At 37.5% G+C, this 17,235-nt stretch overlaps 1 long non-coding RNA gene across 1 annotated transcript in view; it reads left to right on the forward strand.

The window, feature by feature from the left end:
• LOC130704750 (uncharacterized) overlaps positions 1-17,235 on the forward strand; it is an 83,875-nt gene that overhangs the window by 2,824 nt on the left and 63,816 nt on the right. The window contains exon 2 of the long non-coding RNA XR_009005213.1: positions 434-526. This is a non-coding gene — a long non-coding RNA (uncharacterized LOC130704750). The remainder of the gene's footprint in view (positions 1-433; positions 527-17,235) is intronic.

Genomic DNA, 17,235 nt, shown 5'->3' on the forward strand with positions numbered 1-17,235 from the left:
AGAACAGCATTCTGTATACAGAATACAGAAGAAGTTACTAGTTATGGGCTCCAGAGCAGTTTTTATCCTATGTTGAAAGTGGAATCCAGATTTAGTGTGTTAAAGAGTAAATGGGAGGTGAAGAAGATGACAGCATAAATAGTTCCTTCTTTATGAAGCTTGGCTGGGTAGAGGGTGTAGAGAGACAGGGCAGTAGCTGGAAAGGGATGGTATAATGTTTTTTGTTTGGGTTTGTGTTGTCGTGGATGGAAGATATTAGAGCAAAGTTAACTACTCTGGAAAATAATCCAGTAGAAAGGAAAATGTTACAGATATAAGAGAGAAAAGGAATAGTGAATGCAATGAGGTCCCTACGAATGCAGGAGGGAATGGAGATGTAGGGCACATGCTGAGATACTGACTTTTGAAAGACTCTACTCCTTTCCTGTAACAGGGGAAGAAGAGGATGGTCAAGATTGACTGGCTGGAAGATGAGAGAGCTCCCTCCTGATGGTTTCTACTTGCCTTTGAAATTCATCAGCTAAGGGTAAGGAAGAGAAGTCGGGGTGTGACTATATTATAGAAGGTATGGAATAATAATTGGGAAGCATAGGATTGAGACTTTGGGGCATAGTAAGATTTTAGAGCAATAATGAGTACCCATTTGAGGTTGATAAATCCAATGATGCTTAGTCAGTATATCAAAGTTTCTCTCTCAAATAAACTCTTAAGTGAAAAATAGTATCTATTACAATCCTCTTTAAGATTACCAGCTATTCACTTTCCCAGCCTATACCCAGTTTTTAAAAATTGAAGTATAGTTGATTTACAGTGTTGTGTTACTTACTGCTGTACAGAAAAGTGACTCAGTTATACATATATATGCATTCTTTTTCATATTCTTTTCCATTATGGTTTATCGCAGGATATTGAATATAGTTTACTGTGCTATACAACATGACCTTGTTTATCCATTCTGTATATACCAGTTTGCATCTGCTAATCCCAAACTCCCAGTCCAACCCTCACCAATCCCCCACCCCCTTGGCAACCACCAGTCTATTCTCTATGTCCCTGATTCTGTTTCATAGATAGGTTCATTTGTGTCATATTTTAAGATGCCACATATAAGTGATATCATATGGTATTTGTCTTTCTTTTTTTAAAAAATTTATTTATTTTTGGCTGTGTTGGGTCTTCGTTGCTGCACGCGAGCTTTCTCTAGTTGCGGCGAGTGGGGGGCTACTCTTCATTGCAGTGCACGGGCTTCTCATTGCGGTGGCTTCTCTTGTTGCGAAGCTCAAGAGGTGGGCTCTAGGCGCACGGGCTTCGGTAGTTGTGGCACGCAGGCTCAGTAGTTGTGGCACACAGGCTTAGTTACTCCGCGGCACGTGGGATCTTCCCGGACCAGGGATCGAACCCATGTCTCCTGCATTGGCAGGCGGATTCTTAGCCACTGCGCCACTAGGGAAGTCCCTGTCTTTCTCTTTCTGACTTACTTCACTTAGTATGATAATCTCTAGTTGCATCCATATTGTTGCAAATGGCATTATTTTGTTCTTTTTTATGGTTGAGTAGTATTCCATCGTATAAACGTACCACATCTTCTTTATCCATTCATCTGTTGATGGACATTTAGGTTGTTTCCACCTCTTGGCTATTATGAATAGTGCTGCTATCCAATTTGTATTATGCCTATACAGTCAATATCTGCACAAAAATATAGATTAAACTAGGTCTGCTTTTATAAAACTCCATTTCAGTTAATCCTGTATGATTTTGTACAGATATGTATAAACAGAATGGAAAAGGGAAGAGAACCTACTGGGTGCTAGGCACTGCACCACGTGAGCCTGTGCTAGGCTTGCGTTTCACCCTTACAACAAACCCATGGACTTGAATCATTATCCCCATTTTATAGATTTGGAAATTGATGTTCAGCAAGGTTTGGAAAGTGAAATTCAACTAGTGTGTTAACCATTGTGTGTTGAGGGCTATCTGATTTTAGGAATCTAATAAAATCTCAAATGGTTGTAATAGCAAAGTGGGATCTCATAGTAGGAGCTTTATTAATTTTTTAATTGGTACCATGTACTGAAATTTTAACTTTAAACTTTGCTTTAGTGTTCTTTATTAACTATCCAATAGCACTCAAATAGAAAGATTCTTTCATGGTTAGGAAACATCAGAGTCACTGATTATCTGATCTGAAGGCTCAAGGACTAACACCTAGAATAGGAATGAAGCTTCTGGAATGTTAGATCCCCTCCAGATACTTAGGTGATTACTACAAAACCACTGGAAGCTTGAGTGTATTTTTAATTATTGCTCTTCAGGTGTATTGATCGACTTAGCAAGAGTTTTTATATTTGAAAAAATCCCAAAGGGTATGATACACTCTAGATTAGAGAAAGGCTAAAAAAAAAAAAAAGCAGGAAAAACCCCAAAATTTTAAAGAAAAAGTTTTCTCCAGAAATTTTGAATCAAAGCTTATCTACAGTAGCATTTTCTAGAATTTGCAGTATTTACCCTCTAAGGGACAGGCTGAAAACTTTCCATATCAGCTTTTGAAAGAGCTGAGTTGGGAGAGGGAGATAATTCCCTTCCCATCTTTGTTTCCAGAGGTAACAGGCAAGTAAATAAAGAAAAACAATCAAAGTTTACATTAAAAGGATATGGTTCCTAGTCTTATAGAGTTATCTAACTAGTCAGCCAGAAATGAGAGTAGAAAATTCAATGGAAAAAAAGTTGAATTTTCAGTGTGACATCATAGGAACCATGCAAAGGTTAGTTTTTCATTGTTATTTCAAAGTCATGGGGCTTCCCTGGTGGTGCAGTGGTTGAGAATCCACCTGCCAATGCAGGGGACACAGGTTCGATTCCTGGTCTGGGGAGATCCCACATGCTGTGGAGCAGCTAAGCCTGTGCACCGCAACTACTGAGCCTGCGCTCTAGAGCCTGCGAGCCACAACTACTGAGCCCGTGTGCTGCAACTACTGAAGCCTGTGTGCCTAGAGCCCATGCTCCACAGAGAAGCCACTGCAATGAGAAGCCTGCACACCACAACGAAGAGTAGCCCTCGCTCGCCACAACTAAAGAAAGCCCACGTGCAGCAACGAAGACCAAACACAGCCAAAAATAAATACATTTATAAAAAAATAAAAATAAAGTCATAAATACTTTCTGATATTAAAAAGTAGATTAAATCCCTGAGATACTTGAACTATTCTATGGCTCAAGAAATTAAAGCATAAAATCATATCAAACATTTTTCTTTATTCCAAATGATAATGGAGTTTTTAAAAAAGGATATGTTAACCTTTAGAAATCACTTGTTGCAACCAATAAATTGACAAGTTTTTATTAAGCTGCTGCTAAACCAGACTTCATTAAGGCCCCCTCCAGTCTGATGGACATTTCAGTGCCTTTAGCGCTCTGTTAGGCTTTCTGATGGGATGATTGGGAAGGATGATGACATTCATTTGTTCAACCGATATTTATTAAGCGCCTACTTTATACCAAGCACTGGGTGATAGTGCTTTGCCTACGATAGCTCACTGAATCCGCAAAGTAATTTTATAAGGTAGAAACCATTGCTTCCTATGTCTTCACAAATCAAGTCCTGCAGAGGTTACATAACATGCTCAATTTTTTGCTGCTTTTAAGTGGTCCGGGCTGGGTTGGGTTCTGAATCCAGCTCTTGGTGGTTCCAAAGCTTGTGGCACTGTTTCCCTGGATACCATGCTGTCTTAGAGTAAGAATTTTATGGGCTGTTTCCAGTTCTCCTGGAGGTTACAAAAATGCCCAAGAGACACTAAAAATTAACCAAAAGGCATTCAACTTCATTTATGCATTGTGAGAGAAGTATTTAGGACCACATCTATAAAATGAGAATTAGCATTCAGAAAATCACACACACACACACACACACACACACACACACACACACACTCAAAATCTGACAGATCAGATTCTTGAACCTGGAAACATCCTTAGTAACTTTATCCAGAATATAGTTATTGCAAATCAGATATTGGTGTAATTAAATAAAAACATGGTTAAGTTGCGCTCAGATCTCACCTCTATCTTTTCTGGAGGCAGAAGTGTGAGTCTGGCTGAGGGCAGAGTGAAGCCATTGGAATGTAGGTAAAATAGAGTGTAGAACTAGAGAGAGGAAGTTACAGTTGGGAAGGAAGTCAAGATATGAGATGGGAGGTGAGATCGGAGATGAGAAGGTGCAGGACCACTGTAGGAAGACTGTAAGTATTCCTGGAAAGAAAGAAAATCACAGCAGAGAATGAAGGGGTGATGCCAATGGGGCATTCTTCCATTAAGTCTGCAGTTGGAATTTGATTTACATTGTGGTTGTAGGTTTTAAAATTTAAAGCAATTTTACATATGTTTCATTTAATACCCACAGTAAATTAAGGCATCAATTAAGTTAATTCCCAATTATAAGAGAGTTAAGTAATTTCCTTGAGGTCCTAACTATAGGTGCTCAGACCAGCCAGTGTCTTGCGGTCAGCTGGGACAAACAGGGACTTTCTCACTGCCCCATCCTGCTGTCTCTGCCCTTGTGTAGCATTTTTCCACTCCCATTCCACCTTGATACTTAATAAAATGATAGTCATGCTGCGTTTCTAATTGATTTCGAGTTTTGTTCTCATTGCTTCAAATACTACTTCTATGCCAGTGACATTAAAATCAGAAATACCTGTCCTAACTGCCACCCCAAATTCCAGATCTGTATTTTCTGCTGTCTCCTTACTGATCTGGGCATTGCTGTGTGTATATTTCTCACCACTCCCTCCACTCCCTCAAACTCAGGTTATCATTTTCCCACCCAAACCAGCGTCACATTCTGAAAGGATTTCTTTAGCTTTCTTGGAGACATTTTTGACTCATTTTTCTCCCTCACTTTCCAGGCTAAGAATAGAACCAGATATAAGACCTCCTTTAGGATTCAGTGGACACTCTACACAGTATATACATATATTAAATCCTTACATTGTACACAAACTAATACAATGTTAATATGCCAATTACATCAATAAAAAAAAAAAGACACACACAAAAAAAGAATTAAAAACTAAAACAAACTAACAAACTAAAACAAAGCCTGAAGCTTTTGCCTGTTTGGTCAGCTCATAAACTTTTCTTTCCATCTCCACATCTTTCTTTCACATCTTGGACACATTTTTCCTTATGTTACCTTTTCTCTCTTTAAAATTACCATTCGTTAGACTTTACAAAATATAAAAATAATTCAGTAGCAAGGAAAGTTCTGGAATTCTCATTGTATGATTTATTACAGCTCAGAACACCCCATGGATCATCTTTGTCAAATTATGTTGATTTTTTCCTTTCAAACATCTTTGGTATTTTCTCAACCAGTGCTAAAATTGAAATCAAGGTTTTCGATGTGTTCTGCCCGAATTACCTCCTAGGTAGTTTCTCCCCTCTCTAGGGCATTCTATGCCACAAATATTTCCCCTCTAACTCCCTTGGTCAAAAACTGACTTTCAGTTGCCTGGGATCTAACCCTCCTTTCCTGACTTCCAAAATACTTTATAATCTGTCCCCATAATCTCCAGGCAGAGGAGTAGTTTGGGTCATTGAGGGACAATTTATTAAACTCTTCCCTGTAATTGTTTCATCCACCTCCTGGCAAAGAACTAGTAATTACGAGTTGTTAGTATAGCCCCATTAAATATTCTTTATAGAGAGAAGGTTGAAGAACTTCTTCTTCAAGGTATTTCATGATTTAAAACAACTTAGTAAGCCAGTTCTCCACCGGCTTCTCTTCTTAGAGGTGAAAAAGGAGCAGATTTCAAGGACATGGTGAACTGATCTCCCTTTTTGTCGAAGAGAGAGTCCTGACTTTGAACTTCTCATGTCCTTTTCCAGTCTCATATGTTTGACCCAACCACAAGAACCATTGCACCAGCAGGGGCAAAAACTCCCTAAGAGGGAGAGAAGAGAAAACAGCAACTGGTAAATCATAGACATTTCCTCCTGATTATGTAGACAAGACCAGTTTTTCCTTCCTGATGAAAATATTTTTTCATGTCCATAACATTTCATTTTCTCACACTAACACTTAATTTCCTTGGCTGGATCTCCTGTCTTTTTCTTCCCCCACCATACTTTAAATGTCCTAACTACTTTTAGTGAATCTAAACTACACAGTGTCTGTTAATTGACTAAAACAGGTAATATTTCCCCCGTATTTGTTTTATATTCTTTTCACTAAATGGCAAAAACTATCCGCAACTTTTGAATTTACAAAATCCATGTTATTATAATTGTGGTTTCTTGAGAGTATCCCATAATAAGCAAGAAAGAATTGTTATATTTTAGATTTTAGACTTCATCACTACTTTTTTGAAAAGAATTTGATTTTCACTTGATTCATTCAATTTAATGGTAGAAAACAGTAAAACATTATTTGACACCAGATAGGCAAACATCTACTTATGTTGTTATGTCCATATCTTTCAACTTAATTCTTTTTTAAGTCCTTAATGAGTCTTCGGATGATTTCATAAAATATATTAAGATGCAGTTTATGTCACTGTTTGAATATATATATTACATTATATATTATTTATATTTACATTATATATATTATATATCACACATGATTATTATAGTGTAGTATGCATGGGGTACAATAGGAAGTTGAGAACATTGATTTTCATTGTCATTGTATCAGCACTCATAGGAACAAGCAACTATCCTTTGAAATGATCACTTTGTCAGAACACCCATCAGACAAGTGCCAATCTTCAAATCAGTTTGGGGAACATTCCTGTTTGGGTCAGGCCTCACAAGCCACACAAGAAACTCTGCCTCAATATTTTATAACTGTGTTTTAGGATGATAATTTTTATTACTCTAAACTGTATACCACTTTGATCACTGACTTTAATAATACTAACACCTTCTAGGTACATGAAAAAGTGTTCAGTTAACTTTCAAAATATACTTTTATTCACTGTGCTTTTGGCTGTCTTTAAAATTAATACTTGTCTTTAGAGAGTGTGCCGCTCTTGGGGTGAAGCAGCCGTGGTGTAGTGGGACTGCGGTGTTTGAGGACATAGGTTCAATTTCAGGTTCAAACACTTGGTAGCTATGTTGTGACCTTAGACAGTTGACTGAGGTTCTCTGAGCCCTTTGCAAGATATGGATAAAAATTCATATCTTAAAGAGTTTTTAGGGTAATGTATTACTGTTGGTTTAAGATGTACTCTGTAAGAGGTTTTCTGTTGAGATTTGAATGAAAATAGGCAGGAGATAAGAGAAATGTTTTGAGATAATACATGTAATAGCCTGGGACCCAGCACTTAGTAAGTCCTGGATAAATGCGGGGATTCTTTTTCTTCTTGGAATAAGGGGGAATCAGGGAAAACCTCAGAAGATATTTTGAAGTAAAAGGGAAATAAGCAAACATATATCAGCAGAGCTGTTACTAAGTACTCGTTTAAGTAAGGATTTGCAGTGAACCCATATCTTGACTTCTCTCTTGGGCAGAATTCCTGAAGGAATTCTGAGAGAAGCTGACTAGAGACTAGAGAAGGTGCTAGAAGGCAGTAGAATTGGTAGTTGTCTTTTTCTTCCAGTAAGCCAGCTGCTCTCATGAGGGAGGTCGGATTATATTTCTTAGTTAATGTTAATTTTAATTGATGTTTAGACTTTTACATGATTAAGCAAATGCTATATCTCCACATTTTGCTTTTCTTATAACTGTCTTTTCTCAATCTGTGCTTTTCCTGAAATATGCTACGAACCAGAGCTGTTTAATATAAGTTGGCGTTTTGCCCTCCTTCCTTGGACATCTCTTCATCTGAGGCTTAGCCAGCAGAGAGGTGTCAGAATAAACCACAATTTGAAAAATTTGCAATAGATTTTTTTTAATCCCATCCTTCTCATAGAAAAAGTCCAGATAGAGTAATGAGTATCTTCAGGTTCTCTCTCTTTTTTTTCCTAAGTGCTAATTAAAAATCTTGTTAGCAGCAATCTATTAATAATTTAGTTATGCCCTGAATTTCTTTGGGCAGTATTTTGTTATCCATATACAAATTTTATTTTTGCAGTTTTTGCTTTTTCCTCCAATTTTGAAAAAAATATTAAAAAGAGGATCATAATTTATAACAATTATGATCCTCACAAGGATTGTCATCATCATGATGATTACAAAATGTGAAACACGCGTACACCAGGAGGCAGGAAGCATCATTCATTCTGCCTGGTGCAGCAGTTAAGAGTTCTACGATCAAATAAACTTAGTTTTGGGTCTAGGCTCTGTGAAGCAAGCATTGGTACCATTTCAATGACGGGAAAGATACCAGGGTTTGGAAAGGTGAAGCGATTTTGCTTAGATCACACTGAAAATAAGCAGCAAAAGTACTCTCAAGGGCCTGGAAATTGCGTTTAAAAGGGCCCTTTCCCTTACAGAGCAAGAACCTTAGAACTTCATGGACGATTGGACATCACATTCAAACTGTGTTCTTGCTATGCAGTGCCACCAGTATCATGTGATTCAGGGTTGATGTCTAGCCCAAATTTAAACGTACTTTCATGTTGAATAATGAATCTGACTGAAGGAAATGTAGCATAATCTCATAAGTCTCTGAATCATAAGAAATTGGAGCAATAGACTCTTATAAGGTTAAAATTTCTCAAATTGGAGTAATACTTACATTGCTAGAATTTTGGGATTTATTTATTTATTTATTTTTGGCTGTGCCGCGTGGCATGTGGGATCTTAGTTCCCTGACCAGGGATTGAACCTGCGCCCACTGCATTGGAAGCGCAGAGTCTTGACCACTGGACCGCCAGGGAAGTCTCTGGGATTTATTTTTAAACTAATATTTCTTTAAAGACCTCACGTAAGTGAAACCTCAGCAAAATTTCTTAAATATTAATCTCAAACTTCACCTACAAAATAAAGCTATAAAATGTCAGCACATTCATAAAATTGAAAAACATTATAATTAAGCTTAGCATTTGTCTTTTATTTATTATGGTTGCAAAAGCATAGTAGTAGTTTTAGCAATTATCAGTACAGCATGACTCTATCATCAAGTGCTTTGACACTAGGATAAATCTGCAAATATCAATAAATAAAAGTGATACTAGAGTTCTCTTATCAAAAACTTAAATGGAAGTAAATGGGTAGATTCTGGCTTAGTGATGCATCCTAACAATTTCTACAGGTGGATAGTCAGGAGGAAGCCTGATGCATTGTATCCCTTGATTATACAAAAGTCTCCAGCAGTTTCTCTAGAATAAGTAGGTATGTATTGATAATTCCATATCACAAGGAGAAGAACTCTGAAAGATTTAACTACCTCTGTATCATTTTTCTATATTTTTAAGCACAGGGCCTTAAGTAAAATGCAGTTATGCCTGTTAGATTAGATCAAATGTAACAATAAAAATTTGAAATGTGTAGTGTAGTCAGCCCATTTAAATGTTGATCCAGTCAAATATAGATTTAGTAGATGATAAAAATCTGGCTTGTTCTAAATACAGAAAGGGTAGGAAAGGCACTGACTGAAAGGATCAAAGATAAGGGGATCCAGGTTACCCAGAATGGAGGCCAGTTGAAGTAAAGATCACAAAATAAAGAAAATATGGTTTGTTTTGGCTCAGGAGGTGCCTGAATTTGCAGTGCTTGTGGAGATACTCATCAAATACTGGAGAGGGTCTGGGTGTCTTCTTGAAGGCGTATGTGAGGATGAGGATTCTGACATCCTTGTTTTCAGGGGTGGCTCCTATCTTAATAATGAATCAGTTATGAAGCTTCCTTGATACCTGTTATGCAGAAGCCAAGTGGAGTGTCCCACAAGTGAATGATGGGACTTAAAGAAGTATTGTATTTTAGTGAAACTCTTATATCACTCTACACAGGGGTCTCACAGAATTTTTTGGCTCCGACTTTTGGTGTCTGTGGCTCTTTGGTGAAATCGAGCCTGGGAAGACATGGTGCAGAAAGTGATCCAGTACATTAAATACTATTTCTGTTCTTTGTTTTGCTGTCTTTCATCCAGGTCCTCTTCACAGGAAATTTATTATTATTATTTTTTTATTTTTTAGGAAATTTATTTTTAAAAAAGAAGTGTTTCATTTTGAAAACGAAAATGTTTATAATAATTACATGTCAGCTTCAATATCTCTACTATTTGTTCCTTGTCCTCATTGCTGCTCACCTGAAACCCTCAAGCTCAATCAGGTAAACCTGCACTCTTTCATGAGGCAGCCACACCTGGAATGAGAGCGCTTGGGATCTGGTATCCAGACAGGAGGTGGAAGTAGCCCTCTCAGGATACCAGTGTCCCAGCTTTTCACAGAGGAATTGATGCTTCTTTGGCTGACCCCTGTTTTCTCTGCCAAAGAACATTTGGAAGAGAGCTTTGCATCATGTAACTTGCCTTGTTGGCAATTTTGTTTCTTTCCTAGCCAAGAAGAAGCAAGGGGTTCATCAAACCAAATTTGAACCTTCAGCTACTCCACTTGAAAAATCATGATGGTTGGTGTAAGCATCAGCAAGGTCTTTGAAGTTCTCTGGCATGCAAGGCAAATTATAACTGACTTCTTAACTGAGATGTATGTTTCCTTTTGAGTTGCTTGGTATCCTGGGCACAGAGTTCCCAGACTTCCATAACCATCACCATGGGTATTTTTATATTACAATTATATATTATGTTTCATCTTTCTCTCACTAGGTATGTTTCATCCTTTATTTGAATAGTTAGGCCAAGAGAATACAAATTTAGTCTTGAGTCGAATAAATTCAAGTTGCACAAAAATTAAGTGATTACTGAGAAAGAAGCATTTCATTACACTCATACTGGGTTTTTATATCCAGTAGAGCACCAGTAATGGAGTTTCTTGTAATCAAGTATGATAGAAGTTCACTAAGAACCTGAATCTTCTTTAGACATTACCAATCAATAGAAATGAATATTCCATTTAAAGTTATTATAAAATATTGGCTATATTCCCTGTGCTGTACAATACATCCTTGTAGCTTATTTATTTTATACATAGTAGTTTGTACCTCTTAATCCCCCTCCCCCTACCTTCCCCCTCCCCCTTCCCTCTCCCCACTGGTGACCACCTGTTTGTTCTCTATATCTGTGAGTTTGTTTCTGTTTTGTTATATTCATTCATTTGTTTTATTTTTTTTGGATTCCACATATACGTGATAATGTAAAGTATTTGTCTTTCTCCATCTGATTTACTTCACTGGGTGTGATACCCTCCAGGTCCATCCATGTTGTTGCAGATGGCAGAATTTCATTCTTTTTTATGGCTGAGTGATATTCCATACACATATATATGTATATACACTCATATACGTGTGTGTGTGTGTGTATGTGTGTGCGTGCGCCGCATCTTCTTTATCCATTCACCTTTTGATGGTTGCTTGGGTTGCTTCCGTGTCTTGCCTATTGTGGATAGTGCTGCCGTGGGCATTGGGGTGCATGTATCTTTTTGAATTAGTGTTTTCCTTTTCTTTGGATGTATGCCCAGGATTGGGATTGCTGGATCATATGGTAGTTCTATTTTTGATTTTTTGAGGAGCCTCCATGCTGTTTTCCATGGTGGCTACACCAATTTGCCTTCCCACCAACAGTGTACAGGGGTTCCCTTTTCTGCACATCTTTGCCAGCATCTGTCGTTTGTGGTCTTTTGATGATGGCCATTCTGATGAGCATGGGGTGATATCTCACTGTGGTTTTGATTTGCATTTCCCTGATAGTTGGTGACGTTCAGCATCTTTTCATATGCCTATTGGCCGTTTGTATGTCTTCTTTGGAAAAATGTCCATTTAGGTCTTCTGTTGGGCACTGCTTTTTTGTAGTTCTTCTTGCTCATAGCTTTTACTGTCTGGTGGGTCCCCTGGATTTCTCTCCACTCTACTATTGGCTGAGTCTATGCATCTCAAATGCCCCAAGTCAGGGGATCTTCTAGAGAGTCAGTCACTACCCATAGAGCACATCTGTTGGACCGGGCTCTAGCATCAGGTCAGCACCAGCATAGAGACAGATGGTTATCCTGGTTTAGGAGTTGCTCCAGGCTCTGCCCCAAGCAAACGTGGCCAGGGGATTGATGTCGTGATGGCTACATTGGAGAAACTCCTCAAAGTGGTCTGTGGACACACTTGGCACCAGTGTAACTGGCAGAAGAAATAACCCTTCCAGGAGAATGACCTTTGAGGTCACTTCTATCTCTAAGAGTCTCTGACTGCCAGTTCTGAATGAGATTCAGTTAGTATGTGTTGGATGATTGCTGCATGCCAGGTATTCTCCCATACACTGTCTCATTTATTTCTTGTAACAAACCAGGGAGTGTTTTTACCTTAGTTCATTGAATCTAAGATGCTACTAGTTATAAGCTGAACCATCATTTTATGTACCATTAAGATTGAAAGAAAATTGCCAGTTAAATTTTGACACAATATTCTCTTATTACTTAGCTTTTCATTGAAGTCTGCATATCAAAACAGCTTTCTTAGACTTATACAGACATAGTTTCTTATTTACATGTCATTTTTTGTATATACATTGAAAAGAAAATATAGTAAAATAAAGCAGTTAAGTATTCTGGAAAAAAAATAGAAATGGATATTCAGTAAATCAATCAACATGTATTTATTTAATGCTTCTTTTTTTTGCAACATTCCAGTTTTTTAAAAAAATATCTATTTATTTATTTATTAATTTATTTTGGCTACACTGGGTCTTAGTTGCAGCATGTGGGATCATTTCGTTGCGTCATGCGTACTTCTTAGTAGCGGCATGCAAACTCTTAGTTGTGGTATGCATGTGGGATCTAGTTCCCTGACTAGGGATTGAACCTGGACCCCCTGCATTGGGAGCACGGAGTCTTACCCACTGGACCACCAGGGAAGTCCCTATTTAATGCTTCTGAGTTTAAAGATTTTAAAGTACTGCTGTCAGACTCTGTTGTGATGGCAACAGAGCTTCCTAGAACCTGGAAGGGATGGCATTCTCACTGCACCCAATTTGAGTGCAGTTATAGTGGATCATTCTTTAGTGAGAGTCAGCTAACCATCCCCTCCCCTCAACCCCTACCTTTGATCATTGGCCTCACACACTAAAACATTGACTTCCTGTTATGCTCACAGAAAATAGAACCATGAGGTGCTCATGAACTTTTAAGTTGAAGTACCATTATTGAAATTCATGCACTGTGACGTAGGTGTGTGATCAACACTTGAAATAAATGATTAGTATTCTTTTCTTCTCTGAGATTAAGAAAAACTGTAATACGAGCATATGTGATAAGAACTGCCCTTTCTTCTAATTGCCCTGCTGTCTCTAAGTGCTTTTATGCCCTTTCTGAGCCCAGTCTTGGCCTCGCTGGTTGGCCTGTGGTAACTTAGCCTGTAGGAATTTTCTTCCAGGGCACAATCTTCTGTACCAAGAATCAGCAACATTTTTATGGAAAGGGTCAGATATATTAGTTTCCTAGGCTGCCACTAAACATACCACTAAACAACAGAAATTCATTTCTGTTAGTGTTTGAAAACAATAGAAATTTATTCTCTTACAGTTTGGAGGCTCTGAGGAAGAAACTATTCATGCTTCTTTCTGAGCTTCTGGTCATTGCTGGCAATCCTTGGTGTTCCTGGGCTAGTAAATAAATGCCTCACTCCAATCTCAGCTTCTATCTCCACAAGATTCCTTCCGTGTATTTCTGTGTCTTTTCTTCTTATAAGGACACCTTATTGGATTTAGGGTCTCCTCTATTCCTGTATGACCTCATCTTAATTTGATCTACTAAGACCCTATTACCACATAAGACCACATTGTGAGGGTCCAGGCTGACATGAATATTTTGTTTTTGTTGAACCCACTACAGAGGGCCATGAAACTACTCAACTTTGTTGTCACACAAAAGCAGCCATAGACAATACATAAACAAATGAGTGGGCTGTGTTCCAATAACATTTAATTTATAGACACTGAAATTTGAATTATATATAATTTTCACATGTCCTGAAGCACTGTTCTTCTTTTGATTTTTATGCAACAATTTAAAAGACATTTCTCAGTTTGTGGGCTGTATAAAAACAGGCGGGGGTTGGGGACAGCCAGATTTGACCCATGGGCCATAGTTTGCGACATCTGATATATAGTGTTGGTCAGCAGACAGAGGTAACTATAGGGTAATATTTCTTCCTTCTGCTCATAAACAAAAGAAGCAAATTCTGAGAAAATCTGTTTGTGATTTGCATCAAGCAATTTTTGTTAGACAGCTTCATGTTTCAGCAGAGAGGAAACCAGACTGGTCAGTAATGATGCCTGTTTGGCAGCATCATTCCCGGTGTGCTTGCCAAAATTTTGGTGAGGATTTTGCTGTCAAGATTAAGAGGTGATGTACGCTTAAATGAAGAACATGACCTGGAGTCCTTATGTTGAAGGATTAGAGCATTTCCCTCATGGGCTCATAGTACTCCCGGTGCCAAATGTTTGAGTATGCTTTTGAGGTGATTTTAAATTAAAGGCATTTTGTGACTTAGTACTACATGGCATTCTGGTGAGATCTTGTCAATCCCTAGATACTCATTCAAGGCCAGTTATTAGATAATACTCTGCACATCTGAACAGACTTTATCTTCTAATGCTAAGAGTTGTTAAGTCATCCGGGGGTAAAAATAAATCTAAGCATTCTGGTTTATCATGAAAATTGTTTCTAGTAAAATTTATGTGATAAAAATTTGTTGAGGCTGTTATTAAAGATTGTGATTATATATTTGCTTTTTCTAATTATAAAACCAATACATGATCTTCGTAGCAATTAAAATAATTCCAAAAATTAATAATATAAAGAGTGAAAGTTTCCCATAATCCCAATTTCCAGAGATAATTTCTGAAGAGACGTTGGTAGTTATTTTTCCAAAAATTTCCACCCCATGTAATTGTGAAAGCAAATGAAAAAGTATACTGAACAGATATTTTACATGTTTCAAGAGATTTGGGGACAAAGTTTATGAACATAAAGAGCAAAGTATGATTAGGTATAAATACCTAATTACACATTAAACTCATAGTATGCTGATAATAGGATATGAAAAAGTCATATTTCCTGTTCTTAAGACATATATCTTTTGTTTTGTTTTGTTTCCAAAAAGTAGAGAATGACTCAGTGTAAATAATAACTTGTACATATATATATATATATATATGTATATATATAGTGAAATCCTGTTATTCAGAAACTTACTATGCCTTGGGTTCAGTGATAGATCTTTTCTCTCTACTACAGAGAGACTCTAAACAGATATCCAGCTTCTTTGATGACATCAACATTTTAATGAGGTTTTACCATCCATAAAACATATTAGTAGAGGTTTTATCTGGCTGGGAATTGAGAAAATCCTGTGAGCTTCAGTTTGGTGTAGGGAAGAGTTGATTGCCAGCATCTCAAGTGGATTTCAGTGATGACTGGTGTGGTTTATGCACTTAGCAGCCCAGAGCAGAATGGCTGAATTATCATTATTCCTAGATGACATGGAAATCTTGTATACAAAAGTGGATAGATAATCCTCCACTTGTACACAAAATGGGTAGATAATCTTAACACTTACAATATGCCTACAAGATGCCAACATACTCTGTTACCAGTGTCTTATGGGCTTTGGAGCCAGACAGACCTGGGCATGAATCCTAACTTTATTCTCATTATCTATGGGAGCCTTAAAAACTGAGTCTTGGTTTTCTTATCCACAGAATGGGTATAAATAGTACCCACTTTTGGTACTATTGTAAAGAGTGTTGTAAAGATTAGTGTTACTGTGTGTGTAAAGCACTGAGCCAGTGTCTCACATTTAGGAGGAGCTCAAATAATGTTATTTCTTTTTTATTGCTACTATTTGAGAGATCTTTAGATGATTGAATCCAACCCTCTTATTTAACAGAAGAAGAAATTGGATTCAGAAGGCTTATTGCTCTTAGGTTGCTCAGGTAGTTGGTGGCAGACCAGAAAGGATAATTTTGACACTCTGATCCTTACTTCAGTTTTCTTTCTGTTATTCATTTATTCATCCATTTATTCTTTATTCACCATTTATTATGTACCTGTTAAGTTCCAGGTATTGTGCTGAACCTTGAGAAGATAAAGGAGATAACATATAGAATGTGCTGAGAAGCTCACAGTCTAGTGGAAAACAAATGTATAAACAGATAAATTATCGGTCAGTTTCTTAGAGGCTATAATGGAATGATTTTATACATATTTATAAAAAACAGTTGAGATAGTTGTCTAACTCAGCTTTGGGGAGCCATTAAGGCTTCACAGAGGCAGCATGATATTTGAGTCTAGCCTTGAAGTATATATATATATATTTTTTTTTTTTTAATAAAGGAAGGACTTTTTTTTTTTTTTAAATTTATTTATGGCTGTGTTGGGTCTTCGTTTCTGTGCAAGGGCTTTCTCTACTTGCGGCAAGTGGGGGCCACTCTTCATCGCGATGCGCGGGCCTCTCACTATCGCGGCCTCTCTTGTTGTGGAGCACAGGCTCCAGACGCGCATAGCCTTGAAGTATATTTTGAAGATTGCAAGGCAGTTAAGTGTGTGTGTGTGTTTGGGAAGGGATTGGTTGTTGGAGGTAGTACTTTAGATAAAAGAAATAGCCTGTGCAAAAGTGATGGCGGTGTTAAAACATGGCATATTCATGGCAGCTTTGATAGTTGGATGTGGTTTGGGTTGTGGGAAGAGGTGAGACCAGAGGATGTAACGCAGCATCTCTTATTCAACTGAAATGCTGTCATGCATTGTCTGGTAGCTGGAGTACTAATGAGAGTTAAACGTACATAAGGGGATAAATGAGCTTCTGTGAACTGATTTGGGAAACTGCTTACCATTTATAGTACTGCTTGGGGATAAAATATGGTACAACTTCAAAATAACGGGGCCAAAATAAACATTTGGAACCCAAATTGTACAAAGAAACTCCTTATAATGGTCGATTTACACATAGTAGGAGCTGAATAAATACTGGCCTAATATTTTTATACAGTGGTCCAGTTATTATAGAGTTACTTTTGATATGAAACTTTAGAACGACATAATAATTTATGCAGTTCCATAGAGTACAGTAAGACTTTATTGACCTCTATTACTATTATAGGTCTCTGGTTATTAATTCACCATTACAATCTGATTAATGTTTTTTGACTCATTTTCCTGGGACTTAATCCAGATAAATTTGATATTGAT

The sequence above is a fragment of the Balaenoptera acutorostrata genome, chromosome 14 (assembly GCF_949987535.1).
Source record: "Balaenoptera acutorostrata chromosome 14, mBalAcu1.1, whole genome shotgun sequence".
In the NCBI taxonomy this organism is placed as follows: Eukaryota; Metazoa; Chordata; class Mammalia; order Artiodactyla; family Balaenopteridae; genus Balaenoptera; species Balaenoptera acutorostrata.